Raw genomic sequence first — 24,095 nt, 5'->3', positions numbered from 1 at the left:
ATCTTAAATTAGATAAGTACTGTATAAAATTGTAGGGCGAAGTATTAATCTAATCTACAACGACAAATGACAATATCGATAACGAAGAATAAAGATATTGTAAAGGTTTCATGCGACCTAGTGCAACTGCAACGTTCAACTTATTGCCACGTGTCCACAATTTTCAATTTTTATTTTTGTTATAATGGAAAGTTTTAAAACTGAAAAGGGAAATGAATTAATGCCGTACAAGAATTATTCGTATGTAATTTTAAGAAAAAATAATAATACTATTAGGTGGAAATGTTCACAAAATACAACATTAAAATGTTCGGGAAAAATTACAACGAATTTAAATAAACCCGTAAGTTTTAAATTAGTAATAATTTATATTATTGTATCTATTGTATTGTAATGTATTATTATTAATTTTATTTTAGTATAATATAAACTATTCAAATATAGTGCCTCATAATCACACTACAAATAATAAAATTGAGGAAATAATTGTTATTAAACATAATATAAAAAAAAGAGCCTTAGACACACGAGAAACTCCAAGTCAGATGGTTTCATCCATCATGCACAATATTTCTGGTTAGATGATTATTTTTTTTATTAAATAAATATTATTATTATTAATTTTTTTTTAATATTTTATGGCTGTAGAAGATACAGCGGTAACACTGGGAAATTTGTCTTCCATAAAACGTAACATACGAAATTACCGACATAGAAAATTTCCCGATGAACCGTTAAATGCAAATTTTTGTCTTCCTGAAGAGTGGAAAACTACGATGGGTGCTGAACCTAAGCCATTTTTGATTTTTGATAATAAACAAGCTGATTCGCGAATTTTGATTTTTGCCTCTAATTTCGCTTTAAATATTTTGTCTTGCGCGGAAACTTGGTTTATGGATGGAACTTTCAAATGCTCAACTACTATATTCCAACAACTTTATGTTATACGAGGAAAGTATAAAAATCAAATATCTACTTGTGTGTATGCATTTTTGCCTAATAAGTTAAAAAGTACGTATATCACTATTTTACAACAAGTTGTTATTAATTGTCTTCAAACTTCAAACAATCCAAAACCAAAATATATCGTGATGGATTTCGAAATAGGAGCTATAAGTGCTACTAAACATGTATTTGGTGATAGTGTGCAGGTTAAAGGATGTTTTTTTCACTTATGCCAGTCAATGTGGCGAAAAATTCAACACCTAGGTCTAAGTTCTGTTTATAAAAATAACAAAAATATCAGAATAAATTGCAGTATGATTAATGCTTTAGCTTTTTTACCTCTCAATGAAGTATCCAGTGGAATGGCTTATTTGTATACAATAATTCCTATAGAACTATTGTAAGTGGCTAAATATTTTGATGACATCTATGTCAGTGGTACTAGCGGTACCCCAATGTTTTCTCCAATTTTGTGGAATGTATTCGATGTCACATTGAACGGTGGTGATAAAACAAATAACTATTGCGAAGGGTGGAATAATTATTTTAATAAGCTTGTAGGAACAAGCAACCCATCATTTTGGTTAGTTCTACAATGTATTCAACAAGATGAATCTATGATGCGAATTGAAAGTATACGGCATGAACAACCTAATAATTTAACATCTCGAAAAAAAAATAAAAATATGCTTCCCTTCAATATAAACTTCATGAAACTATTACCAGTTACGTAAATAAAGAAATTACAATGGACATTTTTTTAAATATCATAGGGAAACTATTGTGAATTTATATTTAATTTTGAATTATTATGAATTATTTAATTTTGGACACATTTTTTGACTATCATATTATTATTATGAATATATATTTAATTTAATTTTAATATATTATTATTACTATATAATTAATATTAATTGTGAACATATATTTATTTTAATTTAATTTTTTGAACCACTGAAAATAAAATATTTTATAGTACCAATATTCCGCCTATTTCATTTCTTTTGTTCAAAACACAATCACCGTACCAATTTTCCGTTTACCATTTTCTATAACAGCAATAATTTCATAGAAATATAATTAACGAACCTTTTTACCCTATAGATCTGTTAATTACAATAACAGTATTGTGTTACATGTGTGTGATGTAAGTCTGTGACGCTTGTGGCGATTTTTGACCACTATCGAGACCGCAGATGTCAGTACGACGACCTGAACCATTCTCAAGACGCCTACCATTGATTCAGTAGGTAGAAAGAACAGTTAAATGGTTATTATTGTCAGTATTTTTTTTTTCCATACACCCAGGTATTTTTACGTAGGAGTTTGTATGAGACCTTCAAAATAATAATAAGCTTCTTACGTAGCATTTGACAAACGCGTTTATTTATCCGGAACACGTTTAGTCTCCAAAAAGTTCTTATCGACCTACACACGGAAAAATATTATTTTTAATTAATTAACAACGTTATGTGTTTCAATTGCAATATTATATTGATTTACTGACATTGTTGGGAAGTTACTGAAAGTCAAACAGGAAATTCAATCGATACAAATAATATAATCGCGTGTAATTTGCAGTAATTGAAGAATAAATTATTAATTTGTACACATTTCTCTCAATTCCACACAAGTGGACATTAAATGAAACAAGGTTCATTGTCTCATATAATATAAATTATAATGTATAATATATGTTTTACGAAAAATACTGGCCAAATAAATTATTTTCGAGATTATAACATAAAACCTATGTGTAACGTGTATATGAATAATGTAAACTTGATTCTCGCCCACAGTAGACCACTATTTTACAGAGTACCAAGAAAAGTATTTGTGCATAATTTTATTTTTTGTAGGCGATTTTTATTTAAGTTGTAATACACTAAATTATATATTAAAATATGTCTTCCGTCAACATCCGTTTAAATACATTATTTTTTCTTACCTCACTCAATTCCTTAAATTGGGAAATGTGTGTGTGTGTGTGTGTGTGTGTGTATGTGTGTATGTGTATAATATTTATCGAGTTTAAAACGAATATTCCATCTTAAGATTATGCGTATAATCGTATTATTTGTTTTCAAATAATTTGATGTTAATTCACACGTGCAATTCATCTGTGTTATAATACATTTGGAAATCGAGAGCAGTTTAGCAGGCTCGCAGAGTGATCTTTCCTAACTTGTTTCCTAATATTATGATCAAGAATTTTTTTCAGTGCACATTCAAACAAAAGAACATCACAACAAACATTACCAGGAAGTGATTATTGTATAAATAAATTGTATAACATAGTACGATGTTGTACCCTGCACTGCAGTACTGCACTATAGTTTTCGTTTAAAATTTGACGCACATTAAATGTAACTCTCAAGTATTATAGTGTTTTTTTCTATTTCAAAAACTACAGCAGTGATCGATTTCATTTGAAATTGTTTTATCGCATCATGTTTTGTCGTAACAAACTACGATGACGATGCTTGTTAATATTTGAGATACCTAACTATCCAGTATAAATTTATATCAATGAAATTTTTGATAAGTTAATATAGCCATATAATTTTATTGAAAATGACAGCAGACATTCACCACGCCTCTGGGCCGAGCCACCTTCAAACGAGCCAAGGACTATACCAATGGTCCAGAACTGCCGTCACTTGAAAGACCAATTATACAATCCACACTCATCAATTTAAAATTGTATTGAAATACTCAAAGAACACCAAGCTGAAATTTAAAACTACAAATGAGAAAAATCTACGTATCCCAGCTTAAAGCCATCTCCAACGTTAAAGCTCCATGCTTCATAGAAAACAATTCAGATTGAACAACTTTAAAACAATGGCCTTCAAAATTAAAGTTTAATTTTAAAGTAAACTCATTATAACAATAATGTAAAAAAGGTGGATAAGTGGATGTCGCTCTGCTGTACAGTAGGTTACAAGTGGGTCACTGTAATGGATGGTGTTAAATTTGAATTCAATGATATAATATCATTGTATAAGAAAAACGATTCTGAGCGAATACCGTCAGTCAGCCTATGATATTACCAAGTATATTTGATGATATTATTGTGAATAAAGTCATTTATATATAACCTATTTGAGTGGAGCCTTGTTTTAAATTTTCAATCCTTAGCCATAAAAGTTAAACATTTTATACATTTTTAACTACAAAATAATTAATAAATTATAAATTTGATAAATGTTGTCAAAATTTGAACTTTAAATGTTTATAAAAAAAAAATTGTGCATATGTATTTTTAATATTTTTCAACTGCTATTAAAACGATATATCAGGAGCCTTATATTAAATTTTCACGATTTTTACCCTACGATAAAAATTTTATTGATATTTATAGAAAAAAAAAACTAAGAAAATTGAAAACTGACAATGTCCGTAAACAGCTCAAAAAGAGTCAAAATATTTTCAAAATTGTATGGTGTATAGAAAATGCTAATATAAAAACATTCAGTGAAATTTTCAAGTATCTACAGTCATTCGTTTTTTAATTAAAATAAAATAAGAAAATTGTTACATGAGAAACCGAGTGAATATCAAATGTTGTAAAAATATAAATTTTCAGACGCTCATAAAAATTTAATTTAAGTTTCTTGTTGACATTTTTTTTTTTGATAAAGGTAGACAAACTTATGAGTAATCTTATATTACATTTTCAAATCTTAGATTTAAATAGAAAAATTTTTATGAATTTTCAACTCAAAATAATTTGCTAATTTTCGTGATTTTTCCGTATTTTGTCAAAATTTGAACTTTAAATGCTTATAAATAAAAACTGTGACTAAGGATTTTTAATTTTTTTCATCTGCCTTTGAAACAATAGCCTAGGAGCCTTCTATTAAATTTTCATGCTTTTTTACTGAGCATATAAAATTTTATTGATATTTATAGAAAAAAAAACTAAAAAAATTGAAAACTGACAATGTTCGTAAACAGCTCAAAAAAAGTCAAAATATTTTCAAAATTTTATGGTGTATAGAAAATGCTAATATAAACATTCAGTCAAAATTGCATGTCCCTACGGTCATTTGTTTTAGAGTTACACCAAAAACCAAAATCGATTTTCTCGAAAACTTTGCGAAAAAATTCCCGTTTTTCCTTAATTTTTCTTTTGTTTTTCACGTCGCTTTTGAAAACTACTGGGAAATTTTTACTTTTGACCCTTCCAAAGTACCAACTAGATTCACTTTCCTATCAGAAAAGTTACTGTTGAAGAAAATCAAAGCACTTTTACTGTCCTAAAAGGTGATGACAGACACAAAAATAAAAATGAAAAATTATAAAAAAAAAATAAAAAAAAAACACACATCATTGTAAAATCAATACATTCATCGCTTCGCTTCGCTCAGAATCTAAAATCAAGTAATAATAATTATGATTTTAATAAAATTCATTTAATTTAGTAAAATTGATTTGCGCTTTTGGGTCATATTTAGCGCTTAATATGTACTACAACCGACTTACAACCGTACTATCCAATTACACGTCATAATTAATTTACCCGAAAAGTAAAAACACTTCAGATATTATATTAGCAAGCCTGGACCAGCGATTAATAGTTTTTAATTGAGTTAAGTTAAGGTGATAGAAAACATTTTATAAAGTTTAAGTTTATAGTTATCCTAATTTTTTTTTAAACACAGTTAAGTTAAAAGTTATATGGAAACTCACAATGAACCTATAAACTTAAATTAAGTTGTTTTTTTGTATATATAAATATCCAGTACCAAATATGGTTTAAAATAATTAAAAGTAAACGTTTATGCAGTATATAAATCATAAATAATAATTGTATTTATTATTTAATTATTTATAAATTAACGTAACTTTGATTTGATTAAAAGTAACGAGTTATTTATTAAGTTTTTATCAATTAAAATCAGTTAAGTTAAAATCTAGGTTAATGAAAACTAAATTTAAAACAGTTAAGTTAAAAAAAACCCTTGGTTATTCCGATATTAGTATTGGAACGCAGTAGTTTTCAAACGCATTTTAATCACAGTGTATAAATGCCATCGATATTATAAATTTTTCCAATTTTCTTATTATAATAATATTGTATGAATATTAATTAACAGGATTCAAGGTCAATACAATTATTTCGATACGCGAATTATATTCTAACTTCACGTGGTCACAAATAAATTGTTAACACATATTAAAAACACGAATCCTAACATTTTTAATTATTATTAATTATCGTCAAGATTGATCAAAATAAATAATATAATGTCAAATTTGACGGAGCTAAATTCCCGAGAACAATGTTTAATGTTATTAGTTTTAGCACGTTCAGCTAATGTTATATAGGTTAGGCTCGTCGCACATGGGAATCGCAAATATATATTGTACAGTGTTTACATTGAATTGTAGCGACCATTATTACCGGCCGATGATCCCAACTGATCTGCCAATCCCGTTTAAACGGGTTCAATTTTCGGTGAAAATATCTTTCGCGTTGACTATTAACAAGTCCCAAGGTCAAACCTTCAAATTAGTAGGGACGACCTACGAAAGGAATGTTTTACTCATAGCCTATCACGAGTTGGATCTGCTGATAATCAATTTATTTTGCTACCACAAAATAAAACAACATCAAATATCGTTTACAGAGAAGCTCTAACCCAATAAATTTAATTGATATATGATTGAATATAATTTTATTTTATTTTATTTTCAATATATGATTAATAAAAATGTTTCTATAATATAATTTATTTTCATTCGGTACATGTTATTATGTTTTACAACAATAATAAAAATGTAAATTGTATTTGACTTGTAATTCTTTTCACATATATATATATATGTCTATGGCATTACAAGTTACGTTTTACGACAAATGTATTATTTAATGTACCATCTCACAATGTTCTGTTATGTTACATGTTACATCCAAAAAGATTTAAACAATCACAAATTTTAAGGGCAACGAAGTGAACTGGATCAGCTAGTATTATAATATGTATAATTACATCTATATTTTGATATTTATTTATGATGTCTTCAAAGTAATATTCAGAAAGAATATTATTATTATTTTCATATTTTATATCGTGGTGCGACTATTATTTCAGTGACATAGATAATAATAGTAATCGAACGTGAGTAGTGGTAACCGCTGCTGAAGCGCGCTGTCTTCTAACAATAGGTCGAAGATAGTTAGAGTAGGGGTATTGCGCGATTGTGATTACTAGTAACGCGCTCCGACGGAATTCGTCAAAAACTCAATCGTATATTCCCCTTTAAAGTACTTATGTACTATAATTAATAACGTATCACGATTATAATGCCAATCGAAAACTGTCAATCACTGCCTTATAGTCAGTTATGTACACAGATAATAATAGTATTTCCATTTATAGAAGACCTATTAGGAATAATATTTTTACTCATCCCCCCCCCCATATTTATAAATTAATTTCAGATTCAATTAAATTGCCTTCGGTTAAGTTAAAAGTTAACAAAAAAAAAATTAACAATATAAGTTTAAAGTTGAGATAGAAATTAATTTTAACCAGGGCTTGCAAACGTTATATTTGATAAAAAAAACGATTGAAATTTGTAAACGTTATTATAGCGGAAAGCAATAGTCAAAAATAATAACTCAGTTAAAAAAAGTTAATTTTTTTTCAAGTTATTATTATTATAGCAATTATTTTTAAGTGATAAGGTGTCCTAGTATTTTGGTTTACACAAAAATGTATCAAGACGTTTAACACTGTGTAAAAAATTAGATTATTATAATATATAATTAGAGAAAATTACCAAAATCGAAAAAAAGTCATCGAATCAGTATTGTCTAGTTGGTTCCACGTGACACAAAAAGAAAATTAACTTAACTGTACGACATTGATAATTAACTATAAAAAGTTAAGTTACAACAGTAAAAATGTTAACTAAATAAGTTAATAAGTAAAAAACAAAATTAAGTAACTAGGTAAGTTAAAAAGTTTTTTTTTATTTAACTTTAACTTTAACTTTTTAACAAGTTAATGCCCACCTTTGCAAAATGAACCCTCTGAATAGTAGACAAAATTTCAGACAGTTCCTGGTATTTAGATGTTTCACTGTACTCAGAGGCGTACTGAGGGGTGTTCGGCCCAGTGGGAAATCACGGTCACCGGCCCAAATAGAGGTGGCCTGAAGGGTGATTAGCCCCCCAAAAAATAAACACCCCCACCCCCCCCCCCCAAAAAAAAAAAATCTTAAATAAATATAATTAATTGTTATAAGGTACCTATAAATAGCATGTACAATTTAATTTAATTAGGTCAAATACGTACTCTGGTGTGTGTTATGTTACATACTGATACTATGGGTCTAGTTTCAACATTAAAAAACATGATAATCAACAATTAGACTCAAAAGAATTTTTTTCATATAATATAATTCATAGATAGAGATAGGTGGCAAAGTTTAGTAATGTCAGGCGTCAGCAAAATCTCTTAGAGAGTAGTCATGCCAGAGAATGAAGAAGAAGAATCATAATCCATACAAATTAATGCATTATTATTTATTATAGTTAAGAAAATACTTAAATTATATAAAACAAAACTGAAATGACAATTTTATATTGAAAACATTTTAGTCATTACTGTAAAACTAGCTTTTAAATATTCAATGATATTTGAAATTTCAATTTCATTGAGTAATTGTTTTTCAACACTCATAATTAAGAGTGCTTCTAAATTATCTTGACTTATATTGGCTCTGAGTCTTGTTTTAACAAGCTTAAGTTTGCTGAATGTCCTTTCGCAGTTGACTTCGGTGACTGACAAAGTAAGAAAAAACTCATATGAAGCACATAGTTGAGTATAAGCCAAGACATGCATGTTTAAATTGTATACAAGTTTGTATACACATTGTAAACAATTGTTACATATAAATGTCATGTCATAATAAGTTATGACATGATTGGGCAGCAATTTGTAATTTGATTTTTTTTTTTTCACGTTCTTTGGCAGCTCCTCCTTTTTGTTTTTTAGAATTCATATTTATAAATTAAAATGCACAGTATCAATATGACAATATGTAATAAAACATTAATAAACGACAAACTGAACGGGTGCACTGTACTAAAAATGATGCTCTTATGGCTAAATTATTAGTTTGAATATGGGCAATATGTGCTTATAGTTAGAATTGTTTACAGATTAGCAGTCGGCAATTGCGCACGTTCGTAAAAACAATATTGTTATTTTTGGATCAAATAACTCACTCACATTAATATGAATTTACATAGCTACATAGTCGACCACCGCCCAGCCTATGTATTTCAATGAAAATACGAAATTATCCTTATTATTTATTAAAAGCTATAAATAGCAATTCCGGGCTGAATTAAATTTATATTGCTTATATTTATATTATTGTTTATTTGTGTCTAGTGACATTGATTTTATAATATACTAATAATATAGTATATTATAAAACCAATGCTAGTGATAACCACATTTATAAAGATTTTAATATCATTATAATTTATTGTATAAGATATGCCTAAATAGATTTATTTTGATAATTATTATTATATTTTGTTTTGTTTTAGTATAAAGTATATAAATTTATACATGATTCAGGCCGGCGGCCTTAGAAAGCCTGCGGCCCAGTAGGACTATTCCCACTGTCCCACCTGGCCAGTCCGCCTCTGACTGTACTATCTTAAATATGTAGTACCTAGTTTTAATATTAACCACTACCTGCCGATATGACAACTTAAAATAAAAATATTAATGTTTCTATATTTTTAATTCTTATATAATTTATTATTACTTTATTTTATAATTTACATCCACATCAATAATGTCGACGGTAGACAAGTTTATTTGTTCAAACAATTTATAACGAATTGAAGATTAATCCTATGCGAATAAGATTCATACACAGATATATATTATAAATTTATAAACATGCAATAGGAATGATATGACGTGTAGATATGCATTTTTGATAAATTAAAACGTAGAATAATAATATTATATTATGTATACTGCTGTATAATGTATATGTTATCGTTAAAGCATGAAGTTATGTTATTTCATGATATATCTATATACATTTTACACTAACGAAATAAAGACGATAAACTATAATATAGTTTATAATTCATTATCAAGATATTTTGTAAATTCCCGGATGGTTCAGTTATATTGTGTACATGGGAAATATAGTTAGAGGGTAATATGAGATTTCTGCCACATGTAAACTAGTTATGTGTCGCTTTCGTTATCGATAATAGGTAGGTACGACGATTAAATTGATTACGGTATTTATTAATTTATTTTAAAGTATTAATTCTGGAAATCAATATAAATATTTTTAATATCAAAATAATTATTGTGTATTATTTACTCTTCAACAGTACAGCTAGATAACTATTATTTTTACCTATACTTAATCTACTCTAAATCAGGGGTTGTATAGAATAACTCGTAATTTATTAGTATAGTATTAATTTAATTTTAATGTAAATACACATGTTAATAAACAGATTTTTTTTTATTGTTAGACAACTTAGCTTACGACAAAAATAATAATAGTTACAAACAGGGCTTGCAAACGTTATAATAACGTTATGATTATAACGTTATGTTTGATAAAAAACGATTGAAATTTGTAAACGTAATTATAACGAAAAACGATAAACATAAATAAATAAATAACACAAAACAAAACGTAACGTTTAACAAAATATATGATATATCATTAAACAAAACATAACGCAAAACGGTATATTATATTGTATTCCATTAAACAAAATAATTAATTTCCAATTATTTAATAATACTTAGTATTATTCAATTATTTATTCGAGCCAAGAATTAATTTTATCCCGTATCCGGCCTATCCGGGAGATCCCGTATTAGATTTATTTTAAAATTTAATAAGAAGGTATTAATAGAATAATTTAATAGCTAACAATAGCTAATAATAGTGATACTCTGATAATATTGTACTGTACTACGGTTGGAATTTATACCATTCAAGTTATTCAACTATTGTGTTCGGTGATCATTGGTATTTATTTTGTTGTTTGTGAATGTTCTATTTAATAATGGTAATATGGTAAAAAGTATAATTTAGATAGTATAAATTATACTATGTTGTCTACACTCTATAGTATATTAGCTATGTACACACTTTTATATTGCCAATACATAGGTATTATTTAACTTTTAACAACATAAATTATAGATTCTGATTATTTTGTCAATTGTAGGAAGGTATAAAATAAATGTTGACAAAGTATGTCAAAACAATCAGAGTAAAATATGTTTGAAACATAGATTCCTGCTTAAATGATATTCTCAAGCACAATATTGTAAAACTTACTAAATAATTTTAACATTTAAAAACCTAATAATACGTTCAAAATTTCAAAATAACGATCATGATTTTTTTTTTTAATATTTATTATTTTATAATAAAGTCCTTAGAGCCTAGGCAATTTATTAAATTCAATAATACATTATCACTTATAACTTAAGATTAATTATCATCATACTGTTTTATCATTTATTTTGTTTCCATTTCTTTACGAACTATGTATATTGTAATTTAATCTGTATCACTGTACTCTATATTTTATAAATAATATGTAATTGGGTTATCTAACCCCTTTAATTAAATAAATAAAATTACACAATACCTACTTAAAACTCAGAATAGGGAAATTATGTCCCCAGAAAAGGTCATAGTCATATACTTTTAAATTGCGGCCTGTGTACTTTTAAAACAGGTATCTAAATACTTTTAAATATTAAATAACGATAAACGCAAAAATTGTATAACGTTTTAATTATGAATAACGTTAAACGCAAAAATTGTATAACGTTTTAATTCTGAATAACGATAAACACAAAAGTTGAATAACGTTTAAATTTTGAATAACGATAAACTCAAAATTTGTATAACGTTTTGATTGTAAATAACGTAAAAAAATATTTTTTTTTCAAATGCAAGCCCTGGTTACAAATAAATGAGTACATTGAATTTCCTAGATCGCGTTTTACATGTTAATTTATTTAAGAAAAAAAAATATTTTTGCTGATGTCTTTAATTGGATTTTGAAAGGTTGGAATCAATAGGCTATTTTTGGTTTATAGTTTATACGTGGTTTCGAAGTTGTACGAGAAGATGTTTGATTGTAAGGAGTTCTCCGCAGGTTTGGCACTGAGTAGGTTCTACTCTTCGCATAAGTTATCTAAGGGACATCTTTGAGTGACATATACGTTGTCTGATAATTATCACTTCATCTTTGCAGTTGAACAGCTTTAAAATCATAAAATAACGGATTCATAATTTATTATTGGTGTAATAGAAATAACTAAATATACGTTCTAGTTCACTGGAATATAAATTTGGTAGTAACTATCAACTGATATATAATTTGGATTTATACTATGAATATCAAAAAATACCTAAATAATTTTAACTTGCAAACATTATAATAATGTTATAGATTTATGATCATGACATCATTACTAAGTACCTATGCATGGCAAAACATTATTAAAATTTTTAAATGTAATTAAAAGGAAAACCGGTAGTTAAAAAAAGTACTGCAAAATAAAACATATTGGTAAAAAATATGAAATATTATAGAATATAATTAAACAAAACGAAATATATAGAATATTATTAAACCAATTATGAAGCATAACTAAAGTACAATTAAAGCAATTTTATATATTTGTATCAAAAATAATGTAAAATAATATTAAAAGTAATTATTTAATTAAAAATTGGCAGAGATTGAATTGATAAAAAATTGTCTTTAAAGTGCTAATATACACTGCCGAGTAAACTAAGTAGTCCATGTTTTCGTTATTTACCAAATGATTATAAATAATATAATTTAGGTAAAACGATTTCTCTGGGCATCATAATGATATTTTATTTCTTTGTGTAAATCATTATGAGTTTCTGGTCTATAACTGAACCTGCGTATATGAGATGCCTAGGTACTGTAAATAAAAAAACACTACTGTATCGTTAGGTAGGTCATTTATTACGGTAACGTGGTTGTTCCTTTCGTCAGCGATCTGTGTTGGGAACTAACTGACTATCTGTACCGTGCGCACCCAATCCATTATACATACACACATTGTATATGATAATGTGATAACATTAATTAATAAAAATAATAATTTAGAACCTTACATTCAGCCCAAAAAAAAAAACAATAAAAATAATTGATTCAAGTAATTATAACATGGATATAAAAAGAACATAACAACATAATAGTTAATTAATTACAAATAAATTAATAATCATAGAATAATACAAATTGGTATAAAAGTACAATTTTTTGTTTTTGTTATTTTTTTTTTTTAATAAATTATGTTGTACGGTAAATGGCCCGAATTGGAACATTCTAATATAATAGGTACATTGAGAACTAATTGAATATAATAATATAATTTTTTTTTTTTAGTTATCGATTATAATACTTATCAGCCCAAAAAAAAATTAATACATAATGACTTCTGTTATATAATCTTTTAACCAAGTAGGTGATTTGCGAATACGTTTACTTGAGTGTCTATGGTTGGTGTAATTGTATTTACTTGAGTGTTGCCTGAAGGAGGTGTTGGGGGTGGTAATGGTTCTGTGTTTTCCTCAAATTGAATCACGCCTGGATTATCTAAGTTGGGTCTATTTTGGGCTGGTTTCAGGGATTGAACGTGAACTATCCTGGAGTTTTTTTTGTTTTTGGTAATTCTGTAACAAACTTCTCCCACTGGGTGTTCAGTGAAGAATGATCCTTTAAAACTTGGTGTAAGTTTTGTGCCTTTAATTGAATGCCAGTTGTACCACACTACTTGACCTGGTTGAAAGTTGTGGCGACTTCTATGTTTGTCAAATAGCTTTTTGTTGTCTTCATGTTTGTTTTTTAAATTTTCTATGACAATACATCTGCTTTCTGCTAGTATGTCTAATTCATCCAATCTGGATAATTTTGGTTGGAATGATCCTAGTGCCATATACCTAAGTGAAATTTTTGGTTCATAACCATGTAATAAAAAGAAAGGTGAACATTTTGTGGTGCTTTGTTGAATTGTGTTTATAGCTAAGACTAGATTTGGTAATTTAACATCCCAATCGTTTGAGTGCTCTAAACAAAATTTTGATAAAACTGAAATGATAGTAGCGTTGATTGTAGCTTGAGGCGTATATTATGGTTGACATAGTGAATGTTGTATTTCAAATTTATCTAAATATAGTTTAAACTTAGAACTTGTAAATGAAGAACCATTGTCAGAGATATACGTAACTGGTAGTCCATAGTGATTTATGTTATCATTTTCAAGTGTATGCATGATGTCATATGTGACAGTGGTACATGTTGGCCCAGCTAAAAGAAATCTGGTTGCGTGACATACGTGTGCTAGTATATAACAATTTCCTGCTTTAGTAGTTGGGCGGGAAAGGTGGTCAGCTGAGATGACTACGAAAGGGCCTTCAGGTATGAGTCTCTCACCTAACATTCCATGAAGCATACAATAATTATTATAATTATTATTTAATATTGGTATACAATAATATGATTATTAATTATTATGTATTTCGACATGTCTCTGACAAAATGTTTGCATTTAACTATCTTATGTAATTATTAGCAATTAATTTGAAAAAGTTAAGTGGGACATTGAAGTCAATCGAAAAATGTGGAAAATTGAAAACATCTGTTTAAGATATCTATCATAGAGCATCTGCGCCGTTTTTACTTTTCTTACTAATTATTTACTCAGGTGATAAAAAATGAAAAAAAAAACATAAGTGTGCTAAATTTCCGGTTTCAAAACGTATTTCAACAAAACGCAATACACTATAATTGCATGTACAAATTAAAAATTATTTGGTACCTATAACCTTTATATATTGGTAGCATTTTTTTTAATATTGTCTTGTATGAATCTATAATATTAAATGCTTAAATGTTGATATTATTTTGACCTTCTTATCTCCAGTCTTCATGGGTTGCACAAAGGTCAATGGATTAATAAGTTTTATCAATCCAATAAATAATGTGTTATCGATTCGATAGGTTATAAAGTTCGATAAATATTCAAAAGTTCTATAACTTTGGCCTGATCAATTTTTTGTGCAACAGTTGAACAGTCTAACACTTTAGGGAACCAATAAAGATGTTTATCCGACTGTTTATTGAACCGTTATCACAGGTTATTGTACTTTTTTTCATCGACATTTTGATGCGCACTATTCAATGTGATGGACGAGGGAATGGGGTGGTGTCCTCTGACCCTGTACATCGCTGAATGCCGCGTTTACACGTACTTAGAGCGGCCGTCATGTGGCACTGGAACTGAAAAGCAAATGTTATTCAAATGTATATATATATAACAATAAAAAAAAATCAAAATTTCCACGCCGAGTTTTTGCTTCAACATAGTATAGAATTGTAGAAACAAAAACTTGACAATTTGAGTGTAACCTAACCTAACCTTTTTAGAGTATTATAAAATTATGCATGAATTTCAGTCGTCACTTTCGTTAACCACGACCCCTCACAAATATTACCTAACGCCGGCCCTGGAAATAATACACAGTAATCCTTCACCTCTCTTTAATATAAATGATAAACTTTTTGAAAAAATCACTTTAGAACTAACCAGTACAATTATAAATGTTCTTAAAGTAAAAGATAGATACATAATGCTTACTAATAACACTCTTGTTATGGTTCAGCATATTGTTCAACCGAACAATAAACCTCCTAATTTAATTGTAAAACAGTTCATCAGCTGTTCTGAATTTACTAATACACCAGAATCTTCTTTCAAAATCGGGGTTTACATGGTTGACACTTCTAAAATGTCTGAATTATATTGTATTATTTTAACTGATATAAAATACAAATGTTTTTTTATTAGACTATCCGATAATTTGGCATTGATCTCAACACTTTGTCATTTAGAGACCTAATTAGCGTGTACCTTCAGTCTAAAATTAACACATTATTAAGTCATTCAAACAAAATATATTATTCTGTTTATATTATATTATCATTAATGTTATTTTGCAAAGTACATTTTTAACTGTATACCTATTATTTTATAATAATTTAATAAACTATACTACGTATATCGTATATATTATATTATATGTATACACTTTTTTATATTAAGATTGATTGTTTTCTTTTGATTTATGTATAATTTTATCTCAATAATATAATATAACTTGGAAAATTAACAGATTTAAATCATTCAAACCAACTATATTCTTTTGTTTGTATTATATTATCATTTATGTTATTTTGTAAATACATTTTTAACTTATATCTATTCAAATAAATAAATTGGAATTACTAAATTATAATACTATTTTTTTTTAAATTTTCAATATAAATTAGGTAGTAAATATTGATTCATAGATATTTATTATTTATGCATAGGTAATACAGGTATTATATTATAAATAATCCATAATATGTATAATATTAAAAAAGACTTATCAGCATTGTATATTTTTAGTTTAGCAACTATACAACAATAGGATCAAACATCGCAGTGATGTTTTTAATAACATCACATTGAGACAGCTATAAAACATCGGTGATGTTTCATAGACGTTATAATTTAATGTGGAAGGAACATCGTGTTTGATTGTGGTAGAGAAGTTACAAAGAGATATTCAGTATATGTCTTATTTGTGACATCATTGCGGTACAAATACGGTCCCAGGGATGTTTTAAATACACTTATGGAACGCAATTTGTAATGTTCCATGTTTCATTGCAACGGCCGAGAAACGTTTGTGGTACAAATTATTGCACAGTGGGCAGTCGTATTATAGTTTATGTTTTCGGTAATTTAAAACTCTGTTTTATACCACACTCGTTTAAATTTCATTTTTTTTTTGTATGAAATAGGAATATACCAAAAAATATTCTGTTACAAAAAATAAAATAAGCAATGTTCATAATAAGTTTTCGATTCAGAAACAACACATATATGAAACAATATAATTCGACATACTTCGTAAACTCCATAGGTATAGGTAAATTATGGTTTATTCTAATTTTTTTTATCAACTGAGTAAACCAATATTAGCTGGGTATGCAAAACTGAACACGGAAAAAATATATTGCAATATAACCCATTATAACCCTATACCTATATTATATAATAGGTGGAATAACTTAAATTTTTTCTGGGTTGATGAGTGATTTGTTTTGTAAATTATTATGCGTTTTTAATACATATATCTGAAACTAAAAACATCTGTTTTTTATGCCAATGTAGCCTTTTTGACGTGTTTAATTTTCATAGGTACCTACTATTTACTGAATCAACAACTTGTTATTTTATTTTTTGAAACGGAATATTTGTTGTGTATTTCATATAAAAAAGTTGTAATTTTAAAGGGTAGAGTGATACGTTTTTAAAGTTAAGATAAGTGAAATGAAGGGGCACATTGCTTCCTCTATTTACATATACCCTGATCCAATGATCCTGACCCCCTACTGTATTTTTTTAAATGTATAACATTTTATTTTTTTGAGTGAAAACGCATGAAGATGAATTATACATTTCCTCAGAAGTTGCTCGTATCATAATTGAAACGCGTAAATATAATGAGCAATTGGAAATATTTGTAGACAGGATTATTGAGGAAAATAATTTTCAGTGTACATTTTCTAATATAGAAGTAGTGCTGAGTTTATATTTGGTTTTGATGGTGTCGAACTCTAGTGGGGAATGATCATTTTCAAAAATGAAGTTAACAAAAAACTGACTACGGACTTTGATGACACAAAGTCAACCATCAGGCCTTGCACTGTAAACGTAAATAGGTAAATTTATAAATTACTTTATTCACAATAATATCATCAAATATACTTAATAATATCATAGGCTGATTGACCATTTTCGCTCAGAATCGTTTTTCTTATACAATGATAATATTATATCATTGAATTCAAATTTAACACCATCCATTACAGTGACCCACTTGTAACTTACTGTACAGCAGAGCGACATCCACTTACCCACATTTTTTTTATTGATCAAGAAGCCCGGAAACTAAGGCCACTAGCTGCTGGTTTTTTTTGGGGGGAGAAATTGTAGGTTTGAAACACGTGATTTTTTGGTTTGGCAATTTTTTTAGTGGGCACCCGTAGGTATTTGCCATTCTCGGGCGAGGGATGGCCATAAGCGCAAATAGTGGGGGGGCTTTAGGGGCTAAACGCTAAGCCCCCCCTGAAAATGTCCATAGCTCCCCAAAAATTTCCTACATTTTGTTTTAAGGTTATTCAATATTATCAAAGTAAGGGTTTAGCAGTTTAGCCCCCCCAAATCCCAAACGCTTTTTGCGCCAATGGGGATGGCGGCACTTCTCTCCGGGGAAAATGCCATCCATGGCCGGGTTTGAACCGGCGCCAGTGTGCATCGCAACCATTATATTATAATGTATTCAGTCAATTTTGTATTAAACATAAAATATTGATTAATGATTTTGTAAATTTTAAACAAGTTAAAAGAAAACTAATGTCAACGGATTTAAATAATATTTGAATATATAATTAACAAGTTAGTTTTTGATAGTTTCGTTGTAAATAATATTGATTATCTACTATTTTTAATTTTATTCATGATTTTATACATTGTAAAATAATTTGTGTTTTGATTCTATTTTTGTTTTTCATGTTATATCCTTGATATGTTTATTTATTATTATGCTTGTATGAAATCTCTTCTCCAGCACAGAATTTGGCTTTGGAGGTGATCCAACATAAATTTGTTTTGTTATTACACTTTGTAGATATTGCTAGTTGGAGAATTAATAAATAATAACTATTATTTTAATTGGATCACCCTGTATGACTGTAACGTTAAAACCTTGATTTTAGTAATGTACCTATATTTGGATCTTTAGGTATTTGTATATAATATATTATTATTATAAAAATACATATAGACGCCCACTAAATTTAACAGACATACTTTTCTTCGGATTGACGTATATTTTCAAAGTGTGATGTATCACGAATATGAAGCATACAATTAAATTGCTATAATATAATATGATTATGATATTTATGTATTTAGATATGTTTCTAACTAGTTTTTTGTGTATAACTATCTAATGTAATTACTAGAAACTCATTTGAAAATATTTAGTAGTATTTTAAAGTCGATCGAACAAAGTGGAAAATTAAAAAAAATCAATTCAAATGCACACATTGCATTTTCGTCGTATTTACTTTTGCATACTAATTATTTACTCAAGTGATAAAAAAAAAATAATGTAGGTAGGTACCTATGGAGTTTACGACGCATGGTGAATTATTATTGCATATGATATGAGTTGTTACTGAATCAACAATATATTATGAATATTGCTCATTGCATTTTTCGAAACAAAATATTTTTTGTTTTGTATTTCATACAAAAAAAAGTTAAAATATGAGCGTGTATAGTTAAAAGTTTTTAAAGTTTAGATAGGTGGAATGAAGTGGCTTCTTTCTGTATATTAAAATGCTTTATGAAGAGTTGCACATACCTAGTTTGTTGTAAGAAATTCATAAAACTATTTTATTTAAAAAACTTAGGTTTCAAAATATAATAGGAGATTCCTCATATTAGAGGGTTATTAAATTATTAAATATTTAAAGTATATTTCCAAGTATAGGAAATGATAAAATCAACATATTATTATGTAAAGTGCAAGCATGTGCGGTTATTAGTTTTTGTACAACAACAAAATAAGAAAATCGTTGTATGAAAAAGTATTGAAATTTATTTAGAACAGAGTATTGTGGTGTTTTCTGGGTAATGCTAAATGCTACCCAAACATTAGGATATAGGCTGATTTAAAAAGGTTAAATTAGAGGTCCTACCCAGGGAAGTGCTAAAAAAACAGGGATTTTGAGATTTACGATGGAAATGTTTGTTTGTAAATGGTTGCTATTGGTTTTTTTATTAATATTAAAATTATTATTATTACTTTTTTAATTATTATTATTATTCCGAGGATTTTAAACGACTGGACTGATTTTGATTAAATTTTTTGTGTATGTTTGAGTGGTTCTCGGGATGATTTATATTCACAATATTGCACCTTGTAGGTCCAACCCGTGGATGTGCTCAAACGGGGATTTTGAGAATTACGGTGGAAATTTTCGTTTACAAATGGTTGCTATTGGTTATAGGAGAAATAATTAGTAGAAATGAGTATTTATTATTTTATTGGTTTCCATTAGTTAATCGAGCAGTTCAGGTGCAAGCATGCATCAAATCAAATTTGCACACATTGCCTACTTGACATTGTCCGCGATCTGACGTAGTAGGATTACCTACCGGGGAGGCTGAGTTGGCGCTGTTCGATTATTTTGATTAATTAAAATTTCCTCCGATTAATCGATCTAATCGATTATTTTACGTATTAAAAAAAACAACGATTACTCGTAATTTTGATTAATCGGTTATTAATCGATTAATAGGATATTAATCGAATATCTTTTAATTGTTTTTTTCAAATAAACAATATTTAAGAATAAATCAATAAACTATTTTTATAGCCATTTCCTGCCGTTCCTGATATTAGTTATTTTCGTATCTTCTATTATGATAAGATATAATAAAAATAATAAAATCGAATTCTTTACTACTTATTTCTGGAAAATTTAGTTTTTTAAGTAGTAACTCTTGATTAATATTTAAATATTAATTAATAGTTAATACTTAGTACTGTCAAAGGCTTTTTGACATAAATCGATTAATCTAATCAGGAAATTTTAGAACTTTACATTCGTATATGACTCAAGACTTAATAAAATTGCACTGTTAACTCATTCATAAATAAATTATTTACTTCTTGATTAAATACTTATAAACCAGGGCTTGCATTTGAAAAAAAAATTCCGTTTTACGTTATTTACAATTAAAACGTTACACAATTTTTTCGTTTATCGTTATTCAGAATTAAAACGTTACACAATTTTTGCGTTTATCGTTATTCAGAATTATAACGTTACACAATTTTTGCGTTTATTGTTATTCAGAATTAAAACATTATCCAAGTTTTGAATTTATCATTATTAAGAATAAAAACGTTATTTTACCCAACATTTTCCAACAATCCAGTAAATAATTTACTACTTAATTTTTTTCAACATCGTTACCAGAAAATTATAATTTATTATTTTATTAATATTCAATATTGGTATAAATGGTATTCTATATACCAAACACCTAGGTATTTTATATAATTACGTTGGTACCTATACTATACCAATTATTATTTAATATTTTAATTTAATAAATTACCTAGGAATTATATAAAATCACTACACATTATATTACCTATAATAGCAAAAATAAAACCATTAATTATTATTGTTTTAAATGTATTATACATTTATACCTAATTGATCATCAATCATTATTATTTATTTATAGTTTTATAAGTGTTAGAATTATATAGTCATTTTTACAACATTTCATATTATGTAAATATCATTTAAAATTAGACAGTAATTTATGTTTTACACATTTGCACTGATTAGTTTGACATATACCTGAAATGTAAATGAAATACATTACCTGAAATGTATTTATACCTTGCTACATTGCCTAATTATTAAATGTATTAATTATTGTTGGATATTAGTAGTTAAACTTTTAGTTAAAAAAAATGTTGCGTATTTAAATTAAAATGTATTATAACGAACATTTAAAGTTTTACGAGTGCGTGGATATCATAATACGTTTGTAGGATAAAATCGTCAAATTTAAAATAATAAATTAAAAATGATTTAGTTAACATAATAAATCGCACTGCATATACTATTACAGCTATACGCATGTGCACATTACTAAATTAGACGTATAAATTAAATTGGCAATATTCATATCCAGCAGGTTGAGAACTATTCAATTCGCATAAAAATAATTGGTTAACATTAAAAATTAAAAATAATGGAGTTTAGTCGTTACTAAAATATTAATATTATTTTTTACATGTTAAAAATAAATTGACAACAATATTGTCAATAACGACATTGTGTTACCTACAATAAATTATCACCATTTATATTATTGTCATCCCATCGGCACGAAAATTCAATAGATGATCAACTCCCTAATAGCTACAGGATTTTACGAACAATTAAAATATAATTATATTGAAAATCACACATTTTTAGAATATTACTAGCTGATCCCGTGCACTTCGTTGCCTGTTAAATATATCAACTCTATATGACTCAAAATTTGTTCAATTCGTCATTTAATATTTGGTGTATGGTGTTCAAGATTTATCTTAACTTTTCTGTTGCCCCGAATAAAAATTCTGATTGACAGCAGTACATTATCAAGTAGGCCAATCTACCTGCGGTTAGGTTTGTACGTAAAAGCCTAACCTAACCTAACTCTAAAGTATCAAAGTTATACCAAGTTTGTCGTTTTTACTTAATTCTACCTACGGTAGATTAATATAATCAAATTATACAAAATCCTATCCTAACCTAACCGAACTAAAATCTGATGAATAAAAAAAAACAAATTTAACGCTTTGTAAATTAACCTATCTTCTTCCCAGAGGTCTAACCTACAAACATTAATTCATATATATATAAATTAATAATATAGATATTATCTAACTATATAAATACACAGACTACAAGTATACAGGCTAAACTATTATATACTATTATAAACTATTATACACCGGTTGATTTTCCTAAAATTTTCTTTCATATAAACCTGTTTCGTGAAATACTCTTTCGTTAAAAAAAAAATCAAGAAGATCTGATAAGTATTTTCAGAGTTTAGCCTGTACAGAGATTTTCATTTCACATTTTTTGTTTGTTAAGAAATAAAAAAATAAATAAATAAAACTCTATATACCTAAGTTAAATGGTTCAAGCCGTTCACGGTCTTCAATTCACTTAACTCAACTTATCCTGCACTGATTGAATATGTGATGTCAAATCGTCGATGTATATAATAAATGGTTTGTTTGTTATCTTGGGAACAAATTAAAACGATTCACTATAATTCTGTATTGAAATTTCTAGAACGAATCATTTTATACGACGTCACTCGTGGCAACCATTTAGAAAACAAAAATGTCCATCTGAAATCTCAAAATTTCTGTTTTAGCACCTCCCGGGGTTGATCCTCTTCCTTTTAAAATTAGCCTAACTTGTAAGTTCGGCCAAATTACACACATTGTAAAAATGTCCTAAATATCGGTCCAGTAGTTTCGGAGTTTATTCCGGACAAAGACGTGACACTGGATTTTTATGTATAAGATATTAATAATATTGATTTAATGTACAATAATAATATTTTTTAATATCTGTAAAATGCAATAAACCCTAAAATTTAACCTTAAATTAGGCATAAGCAACAAATATTATAACAATAAAGTTATATTGCATAAAATAAAATGTTAGGAGTAAAATGTATTAAATAAATTTGTGAATCACAGACATTGTAGTTTTATAATATTGATCGAGGCCCTGCAATTTTCATAAATTTTTCATCGAGGTGCTTTAAGTGGCTGACAAGAATTATTAACGTACTACTAGTTATATGATTTTAAAAAATAAAATGTAAAGATTTTTGATTTGGTAATGCAGCTTACTTTACATATTATATTCAATTGATAAAATAATTGATAAAATGTTTAATGTTTACTACCGCCAAAGATTTGATAAAATTTAAAAAGTGATCCAACCGTTGCAAAGTTATCTTGTTTATGCATTCAAAAATATTTACATATTTTTTTTTATTCAACCATTGGAAGAATTTAAATTATTGCGTTCTGTAATGTGTATGATCCGGGTAATTGGTGGGGACTATACACACATTAATTATGATTTACTACACACACACACACACACACGCACACGCACACAAAGAGCAGTGACCACAAAGACAAAATAATTGCCTACACATAACTCCTTAAAAATCACAGGTGTGCCGGCGCAATATGTAATTTTGGATTGGCATGCAACTTTGATACAAGGTTTTCATATTATTTAGGTACTAAAAATGATTCAGTGGTATGATTGCAGAAAGGCACAGGAGTACATGGCCCTCATATTTTCGTGGAGGTGCAAAGGTATAATTTTGCCCACCCAG

This window comes from Metopolophium dirhodum, chromosome 2 (assembly GCF_019925205.1).
Source record: "Metopolophium dirhodum isolate CAU chromosome 2, ASM1992520v1, whole genome shotgun sequence".
NCBI lineage: Eukaryota > Metazoa > Arthropoda > Insecta > Hemiptera > Aphididae > Metopolophium > Metopolophium dirhodum.
Note: the sequence above shows the minus strand (reverse complement) of the source record.